The 19636-nt window shown below is 29.9% G+C and overlaps 1 long non-coding RNA gene across 1 annotated transcript in view; it reads right to left on the bottom strand.

The window, feature by feature from the left end:
- The window catches only part of LOC148951320 (uncharacterized), a 72038-nt gene extending 52468 nt beyond the window's left edge, over positions 1-19570 (bottom strand). The window contains exon 1 of the long non-coding RNA XR_016141904.1: positions 19470-19570. This is a non-coding gene — a long non-coding RNA (uncharacterized LOC148951320). The remainder of the gene's footprint in view (positions 1-19469) is intronic.
- Between the last annotated feature and the right edge of the window lie 66 nt (positions 19571-19636).

Genomic DNA, 19636 nt, shown 5'->3' with positions numbered 1-19636 from the left:
ATAAATTATATATCAACATACTTTTTTCAGATACGTAGTATAAAATTGACAAATTCTAATTGTTATAGTGAATAATTTTTTTTTATCAACATCTTTTGGCAGATACCTCGGATAAAATTGACAAAATCTAAATTTCAGAATGAATAAATTCATTATCAACATCCTTTGTCGGATAACATTGACATAATATAAATTTCAGAATAAATAAATGCTTTAACAACATCCTTTATCGGTTATGTTGGATAAAATTGACAAAATCTAAGTGTCAGAGTGAATAAATTTTTTTTATCAACATCCTTTGACAGATACATCGGATAAAATTGAAAAAATCTAAATTTCAGAATGAATAAATTCATTATCAACATCCTTTGTCGGATATGTCGGATAAAATTGACATAATATAAATTTCAGAATAAATAAATGCTTTAACAACATCCTTTATCGGTTATGTTGGATAAAATTGACAAAATCTAAGTGTCAGAGTGAATAAATTTTTTTTATCAACATCCTTTGGCAGATACATCGGATAAAATTGAAAAAATCTAAATTTCAAAATGAATAAATTCATTAACAACATCCTTTGTCGAATATGTCGGATTAAATTGACAAAATCTAAAATTCAGAATGAATAAATGCTATAACAATATCCTTTGCCAGATACATCGAATAAAATTGATAAAATATAAGTGCCAGAGTGAATAATTTTTTTTATTATCAACATCCTTTGTCAGATACATCAAATAAAATTGACAAAATCTAAAATTTCAATATAAATAAATGATTTAACAACATCCTTTATCGGATATGTCGGATAAAATAGACAAAATCTAAGTGACAGAGTGAATAAATTTTTTTTATCAACATCCTTTTCTCGGATACTCATCGGATATGTCGGATAAAATTGACAAAATCTAAGTATCAAAGTGAATATATTCTATATCAACATCCTTTTCTCAGATAAATAGGATAAAATTGACAAATTCTAAGTGTTAGAGTGAATAATTTTTTTTATCAACATCCTTTGGCAGATAAATCGGATAAAATTGACAAAATATAAATTTCAGAATGAATAAATTCATTATCAACATCCTTTGTCGGATATGTCAGATAAAATTGACAAAATCTAAGTATCAGAGTGAATATTTTTTTAACAACATCCTCTGCCAGATACTTCGAATAAAATTGATAAAATATAAGTGCCAGAGTGAATAATTTTTTTTTATCAACATCCTTTGTCAGATATATCACATAAATTTGAAAAAATCTAACTTTTAGAATAAATAAATTCTTTAACGACATCCTTTACAGGATATTTCAGATAAAATTGATAACATATAAATGTCAGAACGACTCAAGTATATATCAAGATCTTTCTCTCGGATACATAAAATAACATTGACAGAATATAAGTGTCATAGGAAATAAATTTTTTTATCAAAATCCTTTTCTCTGATACGTATGAAAAAATTGACGATATATTACTTTCAGATTGAATAAAGTCAATATTAAAATCAATAGTCAGACGCGCAGGGTAAAATTGACAATATCTAAATTTCGTAATTAAAAAAGGCCATAGCAATATTAAGTATCTGGATATGTTAAATAAATTTTTAAAAGTACAATCTTAAAGGGTCATCAACTCTATATACACATCCTTTTATCATTTAAATCTGATAAAATACATACATTATAAATGTTAGTATGAATAATTTCTTTTTTCGACATACTTTGCTAGATGCATAGGATAAAACTGACAAATTCTAACTATCAGAGTGAATAAATTCATTATCAACATCCTTTGTCGGATTTGTTGGATAAAATTGACAAAATCTAATTTTCAGAATGAATAAATGCTATAACAATATCCTTTATCGGATATGTCGGATAAAATTGACAAAATCTAAGTATCAGAGTGACTAAATTCTATATCATTATCCTTTTCTCGGATACATAGGATAAAATTGACAAATTCTAAGTGTTAGAATGAATAAATTTTTTTATCAATATCCTTTGCCAGATACATCGGATAAAATTGAGAAAATCTAAGTATCAGAGTGAATAAATTCATTATCAACATCCTTTGTCGGATATATCGGATAAAATTGACAAAATCTAATCATCAGAGTGAATAATTTTTCTTTTATCAACATCAATTGCCAAATATAACGAAAACAATTTATAAAATCTATGTACCAGATGGAATTATTTTTTTTATCAATGTCCTAAGCCGTATGTAAAGGTTAGAAACTGACAAAATTTAAATATCATAATGAAGAGTTAATACAACAAAAAACATAAGAGGATATTTTGATTATACTTGTCAGTACCTTGGTACCAGTTTGATTAAATTCTACATCGAAATACATTACTCGAATACATTGGATAAAATTGATTAAATTTAAGTGTCACGGGTAGTAATTTTTTTTATCAACATCCTTTTCTTGTATACATAGGATAAAATTGAAAAAATTTGAATTTCAGAATGAACAAGTTCATTATCAACATCCTTTGTCGTATATGTCGGATAAAATAGACAAAATCTAAATTTCAGAATGAATAAATGCTATAACAATATCCTATATTGGATATGTCGGGTAAAATTGACAAAATCTAAGTATCAGAGTGACTAAATTCTATATGAACATCCTTTTCTCGGATACATAGGATGAAATTGACAAATTCTAAGTGGTAGAGTGAATAAATTTTTTTATCAACATCCCTTGCCAGATACATAGGATAAAATTGACAAGATCTAAGTATCAGAGTGAATATTTTTTTTTATCAACATCCTTTGCCAGATACATCGAAAAAAATTGACAGAATCTAAGTGTCAGAGTGAATAAATTTTTTTTTATCAACATCCTTTGTCGAATATGTCGGATAAAATTGACAAAATCTAAGCATCAGAGTGAATATTTTTTTTTTATCAACATCCTTTGCCAGATACATCGAAAAAAATTGACAGAATCCAATTGTCAAATTGAATAAATTTTTTTTTATCAACATACTTCGTGATATACATCGAATAATGATCAAAGAAATTTAACTTTCATAATGAATAAATACTTTAAAAAAATCTTTAACCAGATTCGTTGGTTAAAATTGACAAAATCTAAGTATCAGAGAGATTAAATTCTATATCAAAATCCTTTTCTCGGATACATAGATTAAAATTAACAAAATCTAAGTGTTAGAGTGAATATTTTTTTTTTATCAACATCCTTTTGCCAGGTATATCGGATAAAATTGACAAAATTTAAGCGTCAGAATGAATAAATTCATTATCAACATCCTTTATCGGATATGTCGGATAAAATTGATAAAATCTAAGTATCAGAGTAATTAAACTCCATATCAATATCATTTTCTTGGATACATGGGATAAAATTGACAAAATCTAAATATCAGAGTAAATAAATTTTTTATAAAAATTCTTTAAATGCATTATCAACATCATTTGTCGGCTGAATTGGATAAAATTGACAAGAAAGACATGGAGTGTAAACTGCGACGGTAGATATAAAATGAGGGAGAATTGAACCGTCGCCATAGCGTTCCTTTTTATTATATGGTTAATTTAGACGAGGTTACGTGCGCGCACGAAAGGATTTTGAAAAAAAAAATTATTCACTATCACTCTTATAAATTAACAATTTTATCAGATGTAACCGAGAAAAGGATTTGGATAAAGAATTTAGTCACTCTTATACTTAGACTTTGTCATTTTTATCTGACATATCCGATAAAGGATATAGCTATAGCCTTTATTCATTCTGAAATTTAGATTTTGTCAATTTTATCCGACATGTCCGACAAAGGATGTTGATATTGAATTTATTCATTCTGAAATTCAGATTTCGTCAATTTTTTCCTATGTATCCGAGAAAAGGATTTTGATAAAAAAAAATTATTCCCTATGACACTTATATTCTGTCAATGTTATCTTATGTGTCCGAGAATAGGATGTTGATATAGAATTTAGTCACTCTGATACTTAGATTTTGTCAATTTTATTCGACATATCCGATAAAGGATGTTGTTAAAGCATTTATTTATTCTTAAATTTAGATTTTCTCAATTTTATTTGATGTATCTGACAAAGGATGTCGATAAAAAAAAATTATTCACTCTGGCACTTATATTTTATCAATTTTATTCGATGTATCTGGCAGAGGATGTTGTTAAAAAAAAATATTCACTCTGATACTTAGATTTTGTCAATTTTATCTGACATATCCGACAAAGGATGTTGATAATGAATTTATTCATTCTGAAATTTAGATTTTGTCAATTTTACCCGTTGTATCTGCCAAAGGATGTTGATAAAAAAAAAATTATTCACTCTAACACTTAGAATTTGTCAATTTTATCCTATGTATCTGAGAAAAGGATTTTGATATAGAATTTAGTCAGTCTGATACTTAGATTTTGTCAATTTTATCCGACATATCCGATAAGTATCCGAGAAAAGGATGTTGATAAAAAAAATTTATTCACTCTGTCACTTAGATTTTTTCTATTTTCTCCGACATATCCGATAAAGGATGTTGTTAAAGCATTTATTTATATGGAAATTTAGATTTTGTCAATTTTATTTGATGTATCTGACAAAGGATGTTGATAATAAAAAAAATTATTCGCTCTTTCAATTATATTTTATCAATTTTATTCGGTGTATGTGGCAAAGGATATTGTTATAACATTTATTCATTCTGAAATTTAAATTTCATCAATTTTATAAAGCATATCCGATAAATGATGTTGGTAATGAATTTATTCATTCTGAAATTTAGATTTTGTCAATTTTATCCGATGTATCTGTCAAAGGATGTTGATAAAAAAAATTTTATTCACTCTGACACTTAGATTTTGTCAATTTTATCTGACATATCCGATATAGGATGTTGTTAAAGCATTTATTTATTCTGAAATTTAGATTATGTTAATTTTATCAGACATATCCGACAAAGGATTTTGATAATGAATTTATGAATTCTGAAATTTAGATTTTGTCAATTTTATCCGATGTATCTGCCAAAGGATGTTGATAAAAAAAATTTATTCACTCTAACACTTAGAATTTGTCAATTTTATCCTATGTATCTGAGAAAAGGATGTTGATATAGAATTTAGTCACTCTGATGCTTATATTATGTCAGTTTTATCTTAAACATCCAACAAAGGATTGTGTTAAAGCATTTATTCACTCTGAAATTTAGAATTTGTCAATTTTATTTGATGTATCTGACAAAGGATGTTGATAAAAAAAAAATTATTCACTCTGACACTTATATTTTGTCAATTTTATCTGACATATCCGATAAAAGATGTTGATAATGAATTTATGCACTCTGAAATTTAGATTTTGTCAATTTTATTTGATGTATCTGACATAGGATGTTGATAAAAAAAAATGTATTCACACTGACACTTACAATTTGTCAATTTTATCATATGTGTCTGACAAAAGGATGTTGATATAGAATTTAGTCACTTTGATACTTAAATTTTGTCAATTTTATCCAACATACCCGATTAAGGATGTTGTTAAAGCACTCATTTTTTCTGAAATTTAGATTTTGTCAATTTTATCCGACATATCCGACAAAGGATTTTGATAATAAATTTATTCATTCTGAAATTCAGATTTTGTCAATTTTATCCTGTGTATCAGAGAAAAGGATGTTGATAGAGAATTTATTCACTCTGACACTTAGATTATGTCAATTTTATCCGACATATCCGATAAAGGATGTTGTTAAAGCATTTATTTATTCTGAAATTTAGATTTTGTCAATTTTATTTGATGTATCTGACAAAGGATGTTGATACTAAAAAATATTATTCACTCTGGCACTTATATTTTATCAAGTTTATTCGATGTATCTGGCAAAGGATGTTGTTAAAAAAATATTCACTCTGATACTTAGATTTTGTCAAATTTATCCGACATATCCGACCAAAGGATGTTGATAATGAATTTATTCATTCTGAAATTTATATTTTGTCAATTTTATCCGATGTATCTGCCAAAGGATTTTGATAAAAAAAAAATTATTCATTTTAACAATTAGAATTTGTCAATTTTATCCTATGTATTCGAGAAAAGAAGTTTGATATATAAATCATTCACTTTGACGGTAAGGATTTGTTAATTTTATCTGACATATCCGGTAAAGGATTCTTTTAAAGCATTTATCTATTCTTAAATTTAAATTTTTTAGATTTTATTTAATGTATCTGACAAAGGATGTTGATAAAAAAAAATTATTCACTCTGACACTTATATTTTATCAATTTTATCCAACATATCCGATAAATGATGTTGATAATGAATTTATTCATTCTGATACCTAGATTTTGTCAATGTTATCCCATGTGTTTGACAATAGCTTTATACAAATTCCTTTTTTTACATCTATGATGCTTAACTAGATGTTCAAAAAGATCGATAGGCTAGCTTGGATTACTCTTAAAATAATGAACCCGTAACAATGTGCTGTATCTGATGAAATAATTTTAATAAAATCACGCATTCAAATACTCACTATGATACATCATTTATATAAATGATTAACTTTGGACATTTTGAATCTGTTCCATAATGTAGTTCACCATGTTCTCTCTTGATATTGTAGCTATTGTCTTCTCTTAGTTCGTAATCAGTAGAATAATCATTATTCCATTTTGAGTCATACACAGTTTTTACTGGTGTCTCATCAACAGGGTCAATATACTTTTCGTCTTTGATACTATTTGGTTCATTGACTGTTTGATCAATGGCAGTAACGTTTGCTGGTGCTTTGTTTTTCATTGATTCATGTTTATATTCCGTAGTGATATTTTCTGACAATGCCCTTTTTATTTTTCTGGCAAATTCACTGTCTATTATCACATTATTTCTACACAGGTAACAGTTTCAGCACGTAGACAAGATACGGTTTACGAAATTAGTAAAAGAGTAGTCCTTTCTTTTATCTACCTTCCATTGAATGCTAATACCCGAAAACTGACGATTTGATGTGTCAGTAGGTAATGTGTTACCTGCAACAGTAGCAAGGAGTTGTCCTCTAGCATCAACAATTATTTTTATGTTGGCATTTTCTTTGAGTACAATCATCTCTGGAGATCTGAATCTCGCATAACCACCAACATAAGAGTTGAATTTTTTCGGTATTCCAAAGAAATTTAATTCCTTACTGTCATGACAATGCATGCATACATTTCCAATAGTGCTACCACTTGTACTTGTTTCATAGCTCAAATACTTCTCCTTGTCGGCATTCAATGCTACAATAACCTTGTTATGTGAACACACTTTATTAAAATGCTCCATCTTCACTTTTTTTTTAAGATATGACTTATGTGTTTATCGTTCCACTGCGTACAAAATACTTATTTAATACATGCAATAGACTAGGTTGTGTCGATAACCGGACATAGAATACCAGTGGTAAAGCCACATCGTTTCTCTGACCAATCATAGAGCACAATTGTTAGAGCCGTAAGCATATTTTGTCATTTTAAGATACGTACAAAAAAAAATAAAAAAAAAATTTATGTAATGATTTCTTCAAATAATATCAAGAGGACTTGTTTTTACACTGCTCACAGTGTAGAATGTGTTACTAAGATTCTGTTTTTAATGGGCAACAAGTAAAGAAAAACCACACGGAATCAGGCAACCGAGTCTCTCAAACCCCTTAAAGGTCTTTTAACAGATACAAGAACTACTTATTTCACACAAAAACTTCGTTTTTAATGAGCACTAAGTAAAGAAAAACCACACGGAATCAAGCAACTGAGTCTCTCAAACCCCTTAAAGCTATTTTAAAAGATACAAAAACTACTTATTTAACACAAAAACTTAGTTTTTAATGAGCACTAAGTAAAGAAAAACCACACGGAATCAGGCAACAGAGTCTCTCAAACCCCTTAAAGCTCTTTTAAAACAAAAAAAAACTACTTATTTAACACAAAAATTAAGTTTTTAATGGGCACCAAGTAAAGAAAAACCACACGGAATCAGACAACCGAGTCTCTCAAACCCCGTAAAGCTCTTTTAAAAAATACAAGAACTTCTTATTTAACACAAAAATTTCGTTTTTAATGGGCACTAAGTAAAGAAAAACCAAACGGAATCAGGCAACAGAGTGTCTCAAACCCCGTAAAGCACTTTTAAAATATACAATAACTACTTATCTAACACAAAAATTGTGTTTTTAATGGGCACCAAGTAAAGAAAAACCACACGGAATCAGGCAATCGAATCCTTCAAACCCCGTAAAGCTCTCTTAAAAGATATAAGAACTACTTATTTAACACAAAAACTTTGTTTTTAATGGGTACCAAGTAAAGAAAAACCATACGGAAAAGCCCTTATAATAGCATAGGAAGGAATAGAAGCTCCTGGAATAGCATAGGAGGGGGACATAAACTCTTTTAATAGCATGGGAGGGGACATAAGCCCTTAAAATAGCATGGGAATTCCTATACACGCAAGTAAATAACATGGGAATTCCTATACACGCAAGCAAATAACGTGGGAATTCCTATACACGCAATCAAATAACATGGGTATTCCTATATATGCAAGCAAATAACATGGGAATTCCTATACACGCAAGCAAAATAACCTGTGAATTCCTATACACGCAAGCAAATAACATGGGATTTCCTATACACGCTATCAAATAACTATGTAATTCATATAAAAGAAATCAAATAACTAGGTAATACATAAAGAAGAACGAAAATAACGAGGTAATTCATATACACGAAAGACCATAACTAGGGAATACCTATACACGCAAGCAATCACCATGTGACTTCCTCGACTCGCAAGCACATAACAGGGGAATTCCTATACACGCAAGGAAATAACTTGGGAATTCCTATACACGCATGCAAATAACATGGGAATTCCTATACACGCAAGCAAATAACATGGGAATTCCTATACACGCAAGCAAATAACATGGGCATTCCTATACACGCAGGCAAATAACATGGGGATTCCTATACACGCAAGCAAATAACATGGAAATTCCTATACACGCAAGCAAATAACAAGGGAATTCTTATACATGCAAGCAAATAACAAGGGAATTCCTATAGAAGAAAGCAAATAACATGGGAATTCATATACAAGCAAGAAAATAACAAGGGAATTCCTATACACGCAAGCAAATAACTTGGGAATTCCTATACATGCAAGAAAATAACAAGGGAATCCCTATGCACGCAAGCAAAGAACATTGGAATTCCTAAACACTCAAGCAAATAACGGGGTAATTACTATAAATGCAATCAAAAAACATTGGAATTACTATAAACTAAAGAAAATAACATGGTAATTCCTATACAGGCAATAAAATAACCTGAGAGTTCCTATACTAGCAAGAAATTAACATGGGAATTCCTATACACGCAAGCAAATAGCATGGGAATTCCTATACATGGAAGCAAATAACATGGGAATTCCTATACACGCAAGCAAATAACATGGGAATTCCTATACATGCAAGCAAATAACAAGGGGATACCTATACATGCAAGCAAATAACATGGGAATTCCTATACACGCAAGCAAATAACATACTCACTCTCTTTGAAAAACCAAACCAGACTATACCCACCAAACCAGACTATACCCATCAAACCAGACTATACCCACCAAACCAGACTGTATCCACCAAACCAGATTATACCCTCCAAACCAGATTATACCCACCAAACCAGATTATACCCACCAAACCAGACTTTACCCACCAGAAACCTGATGTGAGGGAGCTCTGAATCTCTTTGAATAGGTGTAGAGGCGCGATAGAATAACGTAGAAATTGCTATACAGGGTACAGAAGTATAAGGCCATGTGAGGGAGCTCTGAATCTCTTTGAAAAGGTGTATACAGGGTACAGAATTCCATATGTACATACTACTTTCAGTTACATCTGATTTATTAAAAAAATTTGATTATTGAAGAAACTTGAGTTTTATTTTTGACTAATAAGAATACATTCGGTTAAGATACATCTGATCTATTAAAAGTTGTTTGATCATTTAAGAAACTTGGGTTTTACTTTTGATTAATACGTATACCCACGGTTGAGATATATGTGATTTACTAGAAATATTTGATCATTGCAGAAACTTGAGTTTTATTTTTGACTAATAAGAATACACTCGGTTGAGATACATCTGATCTATTAAAAATTGTTTGATCATTTAACAAATTTGGGGTTTAGTTTGGATTAATAAGAAAACCCACGCTTAAGATAGATCTGGTTTATAAAGAATATTTGATCATTTAAGAAACATGAGTTTTTTTTACTAATAGAAATACAGTCGGTTAAGATACATCTGATCTATTAAAAAATATTTGATCGTTTAAGAAACTTAGGTTTTATTTTTGATTAATAAGAATAGACACGGGTAAGATACATCTGATTTCTTAACAAATATTTGATCATTTAAGAAATTTGAGTTTTGTTTTTGACTAATAAGAATACAATCGTTTAATATACATCTGATAAATTAAAAAATATTTAGTCCTTTAAGAAACTTGGGTTCTATTTTTGATTAATAAGAATACGCTAGGTTAAGATACATCTGATCTATTAAAAATATTTGATCATTTAAGAAACTTGGGTTTTATTTTTGACTAATAATAATACACTCAGTTAAGATAAATCTGATCTATTAAAGAATATTTGATCATTTAAGAAACTTGGGTTTTATTTTTGATAAATAAGAATATACACGGTTAAGATACATCGCGTATAATAAAAATATTTGATCATTTAAGAAACTTCAGTTTTATTTTTGACTGATAAGAATTTATTCGGTTGAGATACATCTGCTGTATTTAAAAAATATTTGATCATATAAGAAACTTGGGTTTTATTTTTGATTAATATGAATACACACGGTAATGATACATCTGATTTATTGAAAATGTTTGATAATTTAAGAAACTTGAGTTTTATTTTTAATAAATTAGAATACACTCAGTCGTGATAAAACTGATCTATTAGAAAATATTTGATCATTTAAGAAATTTGGGTTTTATTTCTGATTAATAAGAATGCAAACGGTTAAGATACATTTGATTTATTACAAAAAATATTTGATCATTTATGAAACTTGGGTTTTATTTCTGATTAATAAGAATGCAAACGGTTAAGATACATTTGATTTATTACTAATATTCAATCATTTAAGGAACTTGAGTTGTTTTTTGACTAATAAGAATACACTCAGTTAAGATACATTTTATCTATTAACAAATATTTGATCATTTAAGAAACTTGGGTTTTATTTTTGATTAATAAGAATACAGATTGTTAAGATACATCTGATTTATTAAAAAAAATTTGATCATTTAAGAAACTTGAGTTTTATTTTGACTAATAAGAATACATCTTAAGGTTAATACATCTGATCTATTAAATTTATGTGATCATTAAAGAAACTTGAGTTTTATTTTTGACTAATAAGAATAGACGCGGTTATGGATACATCTGATCTATTAAAAATATTTGATCATTTACAAAACTTGGGTTTTATTTTTTGGGTTAATAAGAATACACACGGTTAAAATAAATCGTATTTATTGAAAATATTTGATATTACTTTTTGACTAATAAGAATACATTTGGTTCTAATACATTTGGTTCGAATACATTTGGACTAATAAGAATACATATCTGATCTATTAGAAAATATTTAATCATTTAAGAAATTTGGGTTTTATTTTTTTTACTATCAATAATACACTCGGTTAAGATATATCTGATCTCTTAAAAAAAAATTGACCATTTGAGAAACTTGGGTTTATTTTTTGATTAATAAGAATACATCTTAAGGTTAAGATACGTCTGATCTATTAAAAATATTTTAAGAAACTCGAATTTTATTTTTGACTAAAAAGATTCCCCTTGGTTAAGATACATCTCATCTATTAAAAAAATATTTGATGATTTATCAAAAATATTTGATCTATCGAAAATATTTGATCATGTAAGAAACATGGGTTTTATTTTTGACGAATAAGAATACAGTCGGTTACGGGACATCTGATCTATTGAAAAATATTTGATTATTTGAGAAAGTTGGGTTTTATTTTGATTAATAAGAATACACAAGGTTAAGATACATCTGATTTATTAAAAATACTTGATCATTTGAGAGACTTGAGTTTGTTTTTGACTAATGAAAAACTTTAATGAACAATAAAAAACTTTAGCGTTTTAAAGTGTTTGAAGTTTTTTATTGTTTTAAAAAATAGAGTTGTGAGAAAAGTCTAACTTTAGCGTAAAGAGTGAGGCGTTGAGGAGGAGATCGCCTCTTTCATATACGGAATAATTTCTGTTCGTTTTAAGTTTTAGTGTTGCTCCTTACTTTCAGTTAAAAAACTTTTTTTTATTATTTAATTTTTGAACGTTTTTGAATTAATGGAGGTTATGATTTTGGCTCACCGTACATAAGTAAAAAAAAACAATTACATATTAAGTTTACTTGTATTTGGTTAAATGGCTTTCTCGAAAGTTGTTTAATTTTATTTACGAACGTTTTTATTAGTAATAAATATACACAACGTACGAATTAACTTACGTAGCGAACTTCTATATCCATATAATTTTAATACTTATTTTAGGGGGTTTGCCCCCTAGTCAATACCTCGCTCTTTACGCTAAAGCTCGAATTTTGTTCCAATTCTTTAAAAATGGCCCCTTAATAACAAAGGCCGTTAATTAGAATAAATAGCTCTCATGAAAGTACTAAAAAAATGTTGGCTTAAAGAGCGAGGTATTGACGAGGAGGTGAACACAATCATATAGTTAATAATTTCTGTTCGTTTTAAGTTTTGATGTTGCTCCTTACTTTCAGTTGAAAAACTTGTTTATTTTTTTATTTAATTTCAGATCGTGTTTTAAATAATGCTGGGAAATCCGGCGCCCCCTTCAAGGCAATGTCCCTTCCCCTATGAAAACTTCATCCATGGAAAGATCCTCCCACATAAACTCCAACCCCCCCCCACTACCAGAAAAAAATTATCCTTGAAAACGTCTGTATACTTCCCAATAACCAATACTACATGTAAACATTGGGTAAAGTTCATAACTTTCAGCCCTCCCCCCAGGGACTTTAGGGGATTAAGTCATCCTAAAAGACATATTTATTATATTTTCGACCATGTTGAACAAAATGGCTATCTCAAAATTTTGATCGAATGACTTTGGGAAAAAATGAGCGTGGGGGGGGCCTAGCTGCCCTCCATTTGGTTGGTCACTTAAAAAGGGCACTAGAACTTTTAATTTTCGTCCAAATGAGTCCTCCCACGATATTCTAGGACCACTGGGTCGATACGATCACCCCTGGAAAAAAAAATAAACACGCATCCGTGATCCTTCTTCTGGAAAAATACAAAATTCCACATTTTTGCAGATAGGAGTTTGAAACCTCTACAGTAGGGTTCTCTGATGCGCTGAATCTGATAGTGTGATTTTCATTTAGGTTATGTAGCTTTTAGAGCTTTTCCCCCCTTTTTTAGAAAATCAGCCAAATTTTCTCAGGCGCGTAACTTTAGATAGGTAGGCTTAAACTTGATATATTTGAAATCAGTATTAAAATACGATTCTTTTGATGTATCTATTGGTATCAAAATCCCGTTTTTTAGGGTTTCGGTTACTAATAAGCCGGGTCACTCCTTACTTACAGTTTGTTACCACGAACTGTTTGACTTGGGTTTTATTTTTAACTAATAAGAATACACACGGTTAAAATACATCTGATCTATTAAAAGAATATTCGATCATTTAAGAAATTTGGGTCTTATTTTTATTAATAAGAAAACACACGGTTAAGATACATCTGACATATTTAAAATACTTGATCATTTGAGAAACTTGAGTTTTATTTTTAACTAATAAGAATAGACTCGGTTAATATACATTTGATCTATTGAAAGATATTTGATCATTTAAGAAACTTGGGTTTTATTTTTGATTAATAAAAGTACACACGGTTAAGACAAAGTGTGATTTAAAACGTTCTATTTGCTAGCGCACCCTAAAAATAAATCGAAACAACAAAGTAATACGTAAAATATTTTCATTGAAAAAACGACATGCAGAATATTAACATAGATATATGTTATATACATTATTATACATTATTAATATTATTGAATAACTTTGGATATTTTGAATCAGTTCCATAAAATAATTCATCATGTTTTCTCTTGATAGTGTAACTATTCTCATCTCTTAGTTCGTAATCAGTAGAATAATCATTAATCCATTTTGAGTCATTCACAGTTTTTATTGTGGTATCACCTACAGGCTCAATATGCGTTTCGTCTTTTATATTATTGGGTTCATTGACTATATTTGTTGGTATATGATCAATGGTACTAATAATGTTCATTTGCACTTTATTTTCCATCAATTTATCTTTACGTTCATTAGTGATATTGTCTATCAATGCCCTTTTTATTTTGCCTGTGATTTCACTGTCTATTATAGCATTATTTTTACACTGGTAACAGTTTTTGCACGTAGACAAGACATGATTAATTACATTAGTGCAGCAGTAGGCCTTTCTTTTTCTCTTTGCTTTCATTTTAATGCTAGTACTGGAAAATGACGATATGATCTATCAGCAGGTAACGTGTTACCACCAACAGTAGCAAGGAGTTGTCCCCCATCATCGAGGATTATTTTCATGTTTGTATTCTCTTTAAACACTAAATTCTCTGGAAATGATACTCTCGCAAATCCACAATTTGCACGATTGAAATTTTTAGGTGCTCTGAAGGAGATGAGCTCCTCGTTTTCATGGCAATGCACGCATACATTTCAAATAAGATCCCTATTTATGCTTGTCTCATAGTTCAAATATTTGTCTGTGTCAGCATTCAAAGCAACGATTACTTTATCATGTGCACACACTTTCTTCGACTATTTAATCTTCACTTTAAAAAAATATTATGCAAGTACTTATCCTTCCAATGTACAAAAATTACTGATTTAATGCATACATTAAACTAGGTAGTGTCGATAATCAGCCATTGCGTGCCACTGGGAGAGCCGCGTAGTGTCGATAAGCAGCCAAAGAGTACAATTGGTACATCCGAATAAATAAAAAAATATAAGTCCAAAATATTCCAAGTAAAAAAAGTGCTACTAAAAACAATATTTTTCTAATAGCAAAATCACTACTAACATCTATATCATTCCCATTTCGTATTTCCGAAAATATTAAATGTCATTTTTTTAAGTATATTTCATGTCATTTTAAGACATGCAAAAAAGATGGAAAAAATTTCCATCTTAAAAAAATTTAAAAATAAAAAATAAAACTCCGAAAATATTAAACTTAAAAAATTATTTCAAAAATGGGGGAAGGGGACAGATAGTTGGGGAGGGGCATTGGGGCCCTTGGAGATTGAGGCATGGATTACTAATGGCTGTCGTATCATTGCCTAAAATTTATACAACTTTTTGTAGGAAGAATTTGTAGTAGCTCCAATAGTATAGCCACTATGGGCGTCGCCAAATCCATAACCCCCTCACTGCTTGATTTCTAAGGATTGTACTGGGTTTCTATGGATTGTTAATTTTCTATATATTAACATTTTTCTATATAGTTAATATATTAACTATATTAAAATTCTTTTCACGGCACCTACGACCTAATTATTTTTAACTTTATGCATACTCCAATACTAAACAATATTTTATATTAGTTGCACTCCTCACTTGGTACTCCTCACTTGTTAACCACAGCCAAGAAGTAAAGTTAGGTCTATCGAATCAGTCGATTTGTGAAGGATGAATATATTCCATTCATATTCTGACATTTATATAATGTGGCGTGGGAGTCAGCATTCCCTCAGACTTACCTTTGGTTGGTAAGCGATTAATATTTCAACCCTTTACCGGTTACATTCAACCGAAATAAAAAAATTATTCTTATTATTTTATTTGGATTTATCGTGATATTCATGTCCTGAGTTAAGACCCTTCAAACCATTTGAATGTTATGCCATACTGGGCGAAAACCATAATTTGGGTCATTGACCTACATAAACACAGGTAGCAAAGGTATCTCATTTGCATAATTCTTGCATGAACATCGACATGATTTCCTCCTTCAGGCTGTAAGCTCTGTATCGTATATCATTTGGTCGGAATATATCGTGTTCTGGTCGCTTTATACGTTGTTCCCCTTGGAGTACTAGGGTCTATACTACTGTCTCATTATTACAGCCATTAGTGTGGACTAAATACAAGCTTTTTATTTGCTTGAAACAAACCCAAAACCAAATAGTAATCATCCTATACGCAAAAAGGGATGCACCCATTTTACCCTCCCCCCCCACTCTTTACGATACAATCTAACCAGTGATTAAATGAAAACGTTCTATAGTACAAAATATATTGCCAGATGGTGGGTATTTTATTCACTGATTCCCTTTCAAACCACTGGAGCTGAAAATTTTATTGTGTAATGGAGATTAAATAAACCCTTCCATTCTTGAGGCATTACGAAAAAAACAAATGAACTTTTATCCCATCACTATTTTATTAGAGCATTCAATTTTGAAAAATTGGTCGGAAAAAGACAAACTTTATTATAAAGATAGGGGGTAAGGGATGCCAGCTTCTCTCAGATACGAAATCATTTCTGTTCGTTTTAAGTGTTAATGTTCAATCTTTGATTTCATTTGAAAAAAAAATCTGAAATTATTTTCTGTTCGTTTTTAATATCATTTAATTTAGAAATACCACTGAATGAGTTATTTCAGGGAAAATGCCTCAAGGTCCAAAATCATTGTTCTGTATATCTAATTCCTTCTCATCGGAAAAACAATTGTGACTATAAATCATGCATCACGTTTTGCCAAGACTGGACCCCAGGCTGAAAGGGCACTCCAACTCGCAGTTTCCATTCGATAGAGCCCTCTTCAGTTCTCTACAACTTGTTATCGGTTTGAGCACCCGGTGTGATAATAGGTTGCAATTTACAAGTGACGTAGGGAAGTGGATGGCATAAGAGTCCGTCATGCAGGACTAAATATGCTGTCCATGTTGAACTGAGAATGATGTAACATGGTTACAGTCCTTTCAACTTTGTCAATTAGCCCTTAGGCCTAGAATATGTCGTTAGTTTGTTGATTTGCATAAAAAAGAGGAGGTTTGGGTTCCTAGGATATTTTCGGATAAAGTTACTGGGAGATACAAATTCAAACAAGGCACCAAACTCTCTTTTCCTATTCCTAGTTCAATACATTGATGAAGTTCTTAACGTAAAAATATTCATTTGCATAAGTCGGGGTCCTCAAGAAATTACTTGAACTAGAAAACACACATATTCTTAATATCATATAAGTCTACTTTCTAATTTAGGAAAAATTTTTGAGAAGTTAATAATGGGTATACTGAATAATTTTAGTCAAGATAAAAATTGGATTTCTGATTATCAGTTTGGTTTTTCGAAAAATAAAAGCACTGTAGATGCGGCTGATAATTTAGTGACTATGGTTGAAAAAAAAATAAAAAGAAGAAGTTATTTACATTTTGTATATTTTTTGATATAAATGGGGCGTTCGATAATGCTTGGCATCCAGGAATTATTAAAAAGTTAAAGGAAAAAGAATACCCTTCTGGCTTAATAAGATTAATTCATAGTTATCTATCAGATCGAACAGTTGCATATGAAAATGGAAACTTACTGCTAGAAAAGTCATGTCCACAAGGTGGAATTCTATCTCCTTTTCTTTGGCTTGTTAATATTAATGATATTCTTGAAATTAATATAAATGAAAATTGTTTGATTCAAGCATACGCTGATGACATATGTGCTATTATTACAGCAAAGAATGTAAGTACACTGGAAAAAGTAGCAAATAAGATTTTCGAGAGTTTTGATAAATGGGCAGTAAATAATAAATTAACATTTGACACATTAAAAACAGAGGCCGTCTTATTCACAAATAGACATAAAACCCCCCACCGTTAATTTAGTATTTGGAGGCGACATTATTGAAGTTAAGGATAAAATTCGATATTTGGGAGTAATTTTAGATAGGAAACTTCTTTGGACAGAACATGTAACATGCAGAATTAATGAAGCTAAGAAATATTCGAGTCGTCTTTTAAGCGCGGCAAGGATGACCTGGGGCTTAAAGTCTTTCGCCCTTAGAAAATTGTATAAGTCTGTAATTGAAAATACCATTTTGTATGCTGCTTCAGTATGGATTGGTGCGCTAAGAAAAAAAAATATACAGAGTATGTTACAGTCGGCACAAGGATATTCAACCCTTAATATTTAAAAATTTTTTAGACCTGCTCAAAATAATTTTAATACGTCCCGTCCTGGTGTCCTTTCGGTCGCCCTGAGAGCAATAGAACTGGTAGTGGTGAAATTTGTTAAAAAGAGATGTTCACCTTTTAGGACAGATATTGTGCATCCTAGTTTTTCGTTGATCATAGCGTTTTTACCAATGAAATAGTTGCTGAGTTGGTAGGAGTTGATTTTCTGATGGAAAATTATTTTTCACCTTTCCAACTGAACCGTAGTGTTTTAAAAAATGCTCTATATAATAAATGTTATGTAATATTTGAAAATTATATGAGTAGTTGGCCTGTTAGATTTTTCAAATGTAAAGAAGATTTAATTTGTGTGCAAAAACTTAAACCAAGCTATATCTTAACTCAGTTTAAAACAGGCCATTCGAAACTGAATTATTTTTTACATAGAATAGGTATCACTGATAGCCCAACGTGTGAACGTGGCTGCATAGAAAACTGTGAGCATGTCCTGTATGATTGTCCTTTTTATGCTCGTCAGAGGTTTAATATGATTTTTGAATTGAGAGAACACAATGTTATAGTTTTCCCTTTTGATTTAAGTTTGATAATTGGTGATAAAAATGTTAGGAACATAGTGAAGAAATTCCTGTATAGCACAAATAGATTTGATGTTTGAGGTTATTGTGAAAGCTTTCTGAGGAGTGTTTAGTGAATATGTAGTTTTTTTTTTTTTTTTTTTTTTTTTTTTTTTTTTTTTTTTTGTAAGTATTTTAGTGTTTTTGTATAAATCTAGTTATATAGTATTGTAGCGTGAAATAATTGTCTTCCAGCCATTTATTCTTATTTGTCTTTTGCCATGGTTTTAACTAAATTTGCCTAAGTCCTTAATAATAAGGTTGGTTAATGTTGACCTAGAGTTCGGCCCTCTCGAATAGTCTTTTAGAGCCAATATATTTTGTGCCTTATTTTTTTTTGTTTTTTTAATCTTAAAAGCCGTATCTTTCAATTCTGTTACAAATACTCCTGGAAATTCTTTAGGCAGGAAATTCTTTATCAAAATAGGAGAATTTACTAAAAAGTTTTAATTAAAACTTACAAATTCTTTAGTTAAGCTGCAATATTTAGGGATCTAGTCAGAATCATATATACCTGCTTTATTCCAAATTAAAAATACATTGCCATGTTCGTTGCTGCTAAGATACCCTGCAGACCCATTACATTATTATCACACGAATAGCTTTTTACTGAATGACAAGTAAATTGCACCACCAAGGTAGCGGAAATGTCTGTTAGATCTGCCAACTTCATTCAGATCT

The sequence above is a fragment of the Artemia sp. Qi Xiang Cuo genome, chromosome 6 (assembly GCF_049724085.1).
Source record: "Artemia sp. Qi Xiang Cuo chromosome 6, ASM4972408v1, whole genome shotgun sequence".
Taxonomy (NCBI): Eukaryota; Metazoa; Arthropoda; class Branchiopoda; order Anostraca; family Artemiidae; genus Artemia; species Artemia sp. Qi Xiang Cuo.
Note: the sequence above shows the minus strand (reverse complement) of the source record. Positions and strands in the feature narration are given on the sequence as shown.